This window comes from Triticum aestivum, chromosome 7D (assembly GCF_018294505.1).
Source record: "Triticum aestivum cultivar Chinese Spring chromosome 7D, IWGSC CS RefSeq v2.1, whole genome shotgun sequence".
Lineage (NCBI taxonomy): Eukaryota > Viridiplantae > Streptophyta > Magnoliopsida > Poales > Poaceae > Triticum > Triticum aestivum.
In genome coordinates, this window is record NC_057814.1 from 38,963,082 (window position 1) to 38,971,769 (window position 8,688).

The following is an 8,688-nucleotide window of genomic DNA, read 5'->3' on the forward strand; positions in this document are numbered from 1 at the left end:
GTGATTCACATACATACAAAGCCAAGTCCACACAAAATATGAATTTTGTGAAAATGTGAAAACGCGAGGACATGCAAAGATACACACGGAACTGAAGTCGTCAGATCCGTTGGACATCAGGCTATACCACAAGCGAAGCATATTTACACCGGTATTCCACAGGTGTGAAGTGCATTAGCATAAGCTAGATTATTGACTCTAGTGCAAGTGGGAGTCTGTAGGAGATATGCCCTAGAGGCAATAATAAATGATATTATTTATCTCCGAGTTCATAATTATGTTTATATTCCATGCTATAACTGCTATGGTTCTCGAGTCTGCAATAACCACGAGGCTCGGAGGAAGACTCATATGCACGTGTGGAATAATAAACGGTAAAATGTATTCCTAGTCTGGCCTCTAAGACTAGCTCAAGTGTTGCATGATGGTTATGTTTTCCTGATCATGGGCATGTCTATGTCAGCAACCTTGAGGGCATAATGTTAAGAGAACATTTGTGTTGAATCGACCCGGCATGATGTTATGCTATGAGATTCATTCGTCACAAGTTTATTGGTACATAACAAAGAGATGGTTAACGTTTGCATGATTCCTTAGACCATGAGAGTATCGAGTTTCTTCATGCTTGCTTCATGAACTTTGGGGTTTGTTAAACGTCATCCGTAAATGGGTGGCTATTACGGCGGCTTACGGGTTCATGGAAAAGTGTGTCAAGTAACTTGATAGCTCAAGATTGGGATTTGCTCCTCCGACGATGGAGAGATATCTCTAGGCCCTCTCGGTGTTACGGTATCCATCATCGTCTGGCCAGACACTTTGTGATTTGATCACGGGGATGCCGGAACACGATAACGAGAAAAGAGAACAATACCGGTAACGAGGTAACTAGCATAGTGGACAAGTTGTTGATCCACGGGAATGCCAACATGTCTCACCTCGGGTATTTGTAACATATCGCGAAGCAACAGGAATAGCACACGGCAACTGGAGGTTCACTCGAATATTTATTCGTGTGGGTATAGGGGTCAATATGGGTGTCCACGGCTCCAATGTTGATCATTGATCGGAAGGGGTTCCGGGTCATGTCTATACTTCACCGAACCTATAGGGTCACACGCTTAAGGGTCATCTATCTGCTGAATACTAGACAGGGAGTCTGAGAGAAAATCACCGAAAAAGTTTCGGACACCGAAAAGTTTCGGACAGCGGAATCGTACCGCAGAGAGAGGTCATCGGATAAGTTTCGATGATACCGAAAAGTTGTTTCGGGATACACCATTAAGTCAAATTGGTTTCGGCACATGCCTGATAATTCTTGGAGGATGCCAGAATCATTCTGGAAGCTTTTTGGAATTTTCTGAGATAAAAACCGGAAATGTTCCGGAGCTGCCGGAGCCACTTCAGATGTTTTTCGCAGATGAAATTCACTAATCTGAAATTGTTTCAGAACGAATCCAAAATCATTTTAGTGGGTACTGGAATTATTCTAAGACCCACAGAAATATTTTCGGATTTAGTGGACGCGAAAAATTGTCTTCATGAATAGTGAAAACGCATTCTTGTTTGCTTTTCGCAGATGAAAATCACTAAACCGAAATTGTTTCGGAACGCGTTGAAAATTATTTTAGTGGGTACTGGAAATGTTCTGAGCCCACATAAATATTTTCAATTCGAATGGACGCTGAAAAATGTCGTCATGAATAGTGAAAGTGCTTTTTGCTTGGCTTCTTGGAGAAGCCACCTTGAGGGCCTTTTTGGTATTTCCCCCCTTGGCTTCTTGGAGAAGCCACCCTTGGGCTTGGCCTATAAATAGGGGTGGAGGGGGCTGCCTAAAGGATGATCCCTTCTCACATACATGCCATTGCAATGATCTGGCTTCTTCTCTCCCTCCCAGCGAAATAGTTTCGTAGAGCCGAAAGGCTGTCTGGGTTCCGGCAGGAACTAGTTCTGGACGGCGAAGCCCTGCCGGATAGCTGACACCGTATGTGTGCAACTCTGTAGAGAGATCGTAGTTTCGGTCTTAGTTCGTGAGTGCCTCCCGAAGGGCTGTCCGTGTGACCGTCCGAGTTTCGAAGGTCCTCCCGAAGGGCTGTCCGAGTGACCGTTCGAGTTTCGAAGGTCCTCCCGAAGGGCTGTCCGCGACACCGTCCGGGGGGCTGTTCGACCGCCTCTCGGAGGGCTGTCTGAGGAGCAGATGAGGGTATACATCCTCGCGGTTGGGAGGTTGTAAATCCTAGCTGCGGGGATCTGCACCGCCGATCGTCATCGACTCTACTTCCCGCTGCGCTACGAGTCGGTAACGAAAAAGATCAAACCATGTATGCAGTCTCCATAGTGGTCCTGGGCTGGTGCGTAGGTCGGAAAATTTTTGTTTTCTGCTGCGTTCCCCTACAAAGTGCTCTCACACGGACCCTCCTGCCGACCCAACAACCCTCCGTTAAACATTATCAATTTTTGACATGCATGAAATGACCCCAACTTTTTTCACTAGGTGGGCATCCCCATGTTAGGCATCCATGCCTAGTTTGAACGAATTCCGGCACCGTATGCCAGTAGCATCACGTCCAGTCACTTATTGGCCTTTTTCACCAAGAAAACTCCAGAAAATGTAAAAAAAAATATGTCGAAAAGCCAAAAAATTAGCATGGTGCCTTAAATTGCTCATAAAAGGCCATGGAAAAAATTGGGGCAATTTAAAGGATATAGAAAAAACAACGTGCACTCAAACGGAGCCTACTTGCCTACCCAAACACCCTCCGCTGAACTTGGTCAAGTTTGGACATCTTTCAATGACGACAACTTTTGCAAGTAGATGGGCATGCGCGTTTAGGCATGCACGTTAGGTTTGGATGATTTTCGACATCGTATGCAAGATGCGACACATCCGGGCATTTAACGGCCTTTTTTTCTGAGAAACTCCAGAAAATGCAAAATTTGTTAAAAACCAAAACAAACTGTCATTGTGAATTGAATGTGTCATACTAGGTCATGGGAAAAATTCAGGCCATTTGACGGATGTAAAAAAAAACACATGCTCTGAGATGGACCCTTCTACCCTGTCTGACCATCCTCCATTGACATTGTCTATTTTTAGATATGCACGAAATGACCCCCAAGCCCTGTCATCGGGTGGGCTTGCCCATGATAGGCATTCATGTCTGATTTGAATGAATTTCGACACCATATGCACATTGTGTCACGTACGGCCATTTATTGTCATAGAAAATTCTAGAAATTGTAAAATTTGTCGAAAACCTAAAACAATCGACATGGTGCCTTGAATTAGTCATACAAGGCCTTAAAAAAAATTGGGCCATTTGACGAATGTTAAAAAAAATGGGGCCAATTCAGCGATCTCGAAAACAAGTTCATGGCTAAAAAACTAACATAATTGCAAAAAGTTCATGGGTGTCCAAAAAGTTCAGAAATTAGGGGAAAAGCTCTTGAAAATTGGAAACTGTTCAAAAATATGAAAAAAGTTCAGAACATTTGAAAAAATAATTACCAGCTGAAAGTTCATGCATTTGAAAAAAGATCATGACTAAAAAATTCATGAATTTGGGAAAAAATCGCGGATCTGAGAAAATTTCACGAATTTGGAAGAAAAATTTCATGAAAATTAAAAAAAGTTCACAAAATTGGAAAATAATTCAACAATATGAAAAAATCATAAAATTTGAAAAATCATGAATTTGAAAAATGTTCACAAATTTGAAAAAAAAGTTCATGCATTCACGAAAAGGTCACGGCTAAGAATTTCACGAATTTGAAAAAAATCATACATTTGAAAAAATACGATTTTGGAAGAGTTCATGAAAATTGGAAAAAAGTTCACAAAAAAGTTTGCGAATTAATTAAAAAAGAAAAAAGAAAATGGAAAACAAGAAGAAAGAGAAAACGTAAAAACTGGAAGAAAAAGCTAGCCAGGTGTATATGTTGGTTTGTCTGCTCAAACTAGACCTACAGGGAGGGAGTTCGATTCCCACTGCCCACATGAGTTTTCTAAAATTAAAAAGAAAAAAAAAGTAAGTTGGCCGAGCCCATGATAAGGGTGGGGGTACGCTGGCCGGAAATGGGCCGGCCCAGTTGGGTGTTTACTCTGTGTACGCGTATACGTTCAGTGGGTATGATGTGTGAAAGGTCCAAATTACCCTTTATACGTTTAGTGAGTGGGTTGTATCGAAGCGGGACTCTTTTTTGATTTATTTTCTAAATGGAGAGATCCTAGGATGTAGGCATTATTAGGATATCGGGGCAAATGTCAAAACAAAAATCCTTCGCTGTCATTTGGGAAACTACATGGACTAGTAGAATGCTCGTGCGTTGCTACGGGCAAAATACAAAAAATTGAATCAAACAGATGACTAAGTGACATGAGTGAAGTCCTTCAAATATATATCATCTTTTATCTATCTATTTATTTATTTAGTGGATACATGAGAGAAACTATGAACCAGTCGCCTTTTCTTGTGGTAAAAGAAAATGGTTGTCTTCTTCGTCCTCTTCGTCTCGTCCCCACAACCCTTTTTTCGACATTGGTCGCGGCTGGTGCCGATGTAGTGCACCACCTTGCCCGAGCCGCCCTTCTCCGTAGGTTCATCGTTTTCGCTGACATTCCTTTACCCCACTCCCTCTTCTAAAATTCCGTTCTCGTTGTCGCCTTCTTCCTCCTTCCATCCTCGTGCCAATGCCGTGTACCGCCCTGACCAAGCCGCCAACTCCTACGGTCCAATGTTTCCCCCGACCATACCTATAACCCCCTCCCCCTTTTACGACGCCGTTGAACACCCACCCTCCACTACCTCCCCACCATCAATTATTGTTGAAAGTCATTAAGAATAATAAACTCCTTGGGTAAATTTTTAAAAATGAAATTACATTGCACCTTCACTGAACCATGCTAAACTTTAAGTGTACATTGCATGTTTAGTCATCTATATTGAGTAGTATATGCACCCATTCATGGAGGCATGTACTGATGATGCCACTTACGGTGGTCCTTTTTTTGAAGATGCTTGGTCATATAAAGGTGAATGTGGGCATGTGCTTGTTCATATGAAGGTGAATTTGGCTCCCATTTTTGGCCCTAAGATTTGCTGGGAAGTAGAGAAACTAACATAGACATGCCTATTGTTCCTGCAATTTCAGAGGCATGCTGATAGGTTACGGCAGTGGGCTACTATGGGTGCAGCTCTCCCATTCTCAAAAAAATTATGCAAATCTCAGATGGTAAATACAAGATGTGGACATTAGTTCCCTATTTTTTGTTTCACAATTACTTGTTCAGCTTTATTTACCTCAATGATAATATAGATTTAGTCCAAGTGATCACCGAAAATACATAGTACACTTCAGCTACACTTAAATAAGCTTTCCAGGTGATTGCTCAAAAAAACTTCTCAGGTGACATAACTTTTGCTTGACAGTCACATCATTTGACATAATATATAGTGACAGTTAGTATAACAGTACAAAAAGACAAGCTATGTATACGAGAGATTATATAGATTTTCAGTCAACATGGCAACTCAAGTGGGCCTATTAATTAAATTGCGTAGTTCATTGTTAAATGGTAAACACAGATTTAGAAGAGCCGCCATGCTCATCCGTCAAATATGCTACTCTATGCTTTTCTGCATGGAAGCTTACAAAGTGGCATTCTATTATAAGAGTGTTATTCTACTTCAAGTATAGTATTCTCAAGAAAGGATTGTATACCCAAAAGACCAGACCTGGCCTTATTTCATAAAACAACTTCAAAAAGGCTCACCATTTATCCAATGCTAGTAGTGTCTATAACAGAGCTATTTTTCCCTACATCAATGAGTTAATACTTCAATCTCTACCAACTGGAAGCACAAATAACTATATTTAAAAACAGGAACATTTGCTATCTTCATCAGTAAATAAACAATAGAAAAGAAGCGGACAAAACCCAAATAATTCGGCATGAATGTTACATCATTTTTATTAATGTGCAAATACATCAAACATGTTCGACCAAGCAGTAATATTGCAGAAACATACAAACGACGAAGCTTAGTGCTTCGTTTTTACAACCGTTGTGCATGTTTCATTACAGAGTAATGGAAACACTACAAAATTGAAATTTGGGTACTGTATGCTTTGCCATGATATGCATCAACTTCAACAAAAGAGAAGGAGGACAATATTTTAATTATGATCAGTGGTGAAAAAACAACGACCCCTCAGCTACTTCCTCTAGGATCAAACAAAGTACTAATACCGAGAAAAAGTGATTTCTTTCATAAAGAATAAATAAGCTGTACTACCACAACAATCAGGACTTTAAGAGGCATCCCTCCCTCCCTCTCACTGAATACAAAATTCAAAAAACCTTGATATCATTTTACATAAAGAAAATAAAATTCAGGGTCTCTATCGTGGCCTTCTAGTTTATTGAAGGATAAAAAATGGAACTCAAATAGTCTTGTGCACATTGATGATTTAGTATATGTAGGACAAAAATGGTATATCATTTTTGAGTGTTGAACGCAACTAAATGGTAAACCTTGTGTACCCTCAGGGCATCAAAAGCAAAATACTGCAATGAAAAATAAAGGGAAGTTGATAGGTCACACCACTCAAATTTACAGTGGTATATTTTCTCATCACCAATAGGAAGGATGCAAAGAATAGATAAAGATTTTCTCTCTATTGTGTATACATGATTATCTATTCTAGAACAAGAAAAACAAGACGTGAAAATTACGATAGCATAATCCAAGTTGAACATCAATTGCCTGGCAAACAAGCACAGACATAGATAGCATAATCGATGAACTAACCGAGAAGCCGACATCTGAACTGCATGCTATCTTACTTGCACCATGCATGATGAATCATGTGACCTCTGTCTGACTCTCTAGGTAGTTACTATCAGATAAAAACAAGAAAAAAAACATTATTATTACCTGACCAAGTGCTTGCATGCAGGTAGCTTTCAGGACCCCTTCAGACAGGTCCACAGGAAAACCTTTCCTACACAATGGCAGTCAGTACTCAGTCCTTACTGAACAATAACTGAAGAAAAATGGAAGCTTGGAGCATTGCTCATCATGCCGTGCTGGCTAGGGCAAGTGGCAAGATCAGCACCTCTTTTAGGACGACATCCTAGGAAGAAAATGTTGCATGGCGCACTCCAGGTGCCCAGCCTCCTTAAGGAATATCTCGACAGAAGCGCGTTTGTTCTCTGGAAAGTGGAAAGTACAAGAGTACAGACATTCAGAAAGATTGAAACATATACTACTTGTTTGATTCAGTCGCAGTGGGAATTAACCTTCAGATACTTTGGCATGGTATCCTTCAAGAGACATCTTTGGCAGGAGAAGGTAATTTGCTCGTGATAAACGGAGCATTGCCATCATGTGCAGCACCGACGGCACCTCGTACCAGGCGGTGGGCAGTGCCGTCTCCTGCCAACACGGAGACATGTTAATCTTCAGGTTTTATCCATGCAACAAACAAAGATTGACTATACCTCTGCATCATCTTCTTGATTCATCCATGCAAACTATATCTTGTCTTCCAACTCAGTCCCTTCAAATCAAATAATTAAACAAAAGAATGGTGTGAACAAGATATTGTCTTTTTTTCCAAGAACCTCGACCATTTTCTAAGCAAATTAAGATGGATCAAGCATGAGGTCGAGGTGTACAGATCAAAGAGTTGAGTTACCATCCTTTGCCATCCCTAGAATGACTGGCAAATACTCCTCCAAGGCCTGCACAAGATCAGCGGACGACGACTCACGAAGCAGTATAGCAAATCACCTATGGAGTCCTCAGGTGCCATCAGAGAGTCGTTCCCGCCGACGCAGGTGGCAGCCATGACAGGCGACCTCAGGCAAAGCGATGGTCCGTATGGCCGTGCAGAGAACGCGACCACGCTTTGCACTGGTCGGCGGCGTCTGGGGCGTACGTGAGGATCGGCGGCGGCGGCGTCAACGTTGTCCATGGGGATTTGTGGCAGCGGCAGCATCTGCGTCGTCCATGGGGATACGTGGCGGCGATGGCGTGTGGGGATCTGCGGTGGCGGTGGCGACGCCCCTGGGATCCACGGCTGCGGCGGCGTCTGGGGAGCCACCGCGAAGGTGGTGGCAGTGGCGTCGTGCGGAGGGGGCGGCGGGGAGGCCGAGGAGGTGATGGGGGCGGGAGAAGAGGCGGTGGCGCGGATCTGGTGAACTGCGAGGGAGATCGGAGATCGCGGCAACGAAGGATGGGATCGAACAGGAGCGTTTTTTGTGCGGGGGTGGGGTTTTTATTTTTTGCCTGCGTGGGATGGGGTGGAGTGGGGGAGGAGACGAAAAAACCCAGACGAAAGTGGTGGGACGAAAATAAACCATGGATACTATTCAACCAACTCATCCATTAGAAGTAGAGATATGCCCTTTCGAACGGTAGGTTAGATCAATCTGATACTCAAGTACAAGTTTTAAGTTTTAGGAGCAAAAAGGTATTGTAGAAGACCTCCAGGTTAGCGAGGGGTACTGTACCCATGGCCCAACTGATGGGGGACAGGACTTGTTTCACGCGGCTGGTACATTGCAAATGTTCGTTCTTGTCTGGCTCAATCGCTATGCTCTACACCAGGGGAGGTGAGATAAGGAAAATTGGTTAAGGAACTTCCCTCCATTGCTGCAAAATCGTTCCTGGTGCCTTTCAAGCC

At 42.6% G+C, this 8,688-nt stretch overlaps 1 long non-coding RNA gene across 1 annotated transcript; it reads right to left on the reverse strand.

The window, feature by feature from the left end:
* Nucleotides 1-5,259: 5,259 nt before the first annotated feature.
* On the reverse strand, nucleotides 5,260-8,278 carry LOC123170441 (uncharacterized). Its single transcript, XR_006485218.1, has 5 exons — nucleotides 7,699-8,278; nucleotides 7,502-7,560; nucleotides 7,301-7,436; nucleotides 7,117-7,213; nucleotides 5,260-7,002 (listed from the first exon to the last, which is right to left on the reverse strand). It is a non-coding gene; the product is annotated as an uncharacterized lncRNA (long non-coding RNA).
* Between the last annotated feature and the right edge of the window lie 410 nt (nucleotides 8,279-8,688).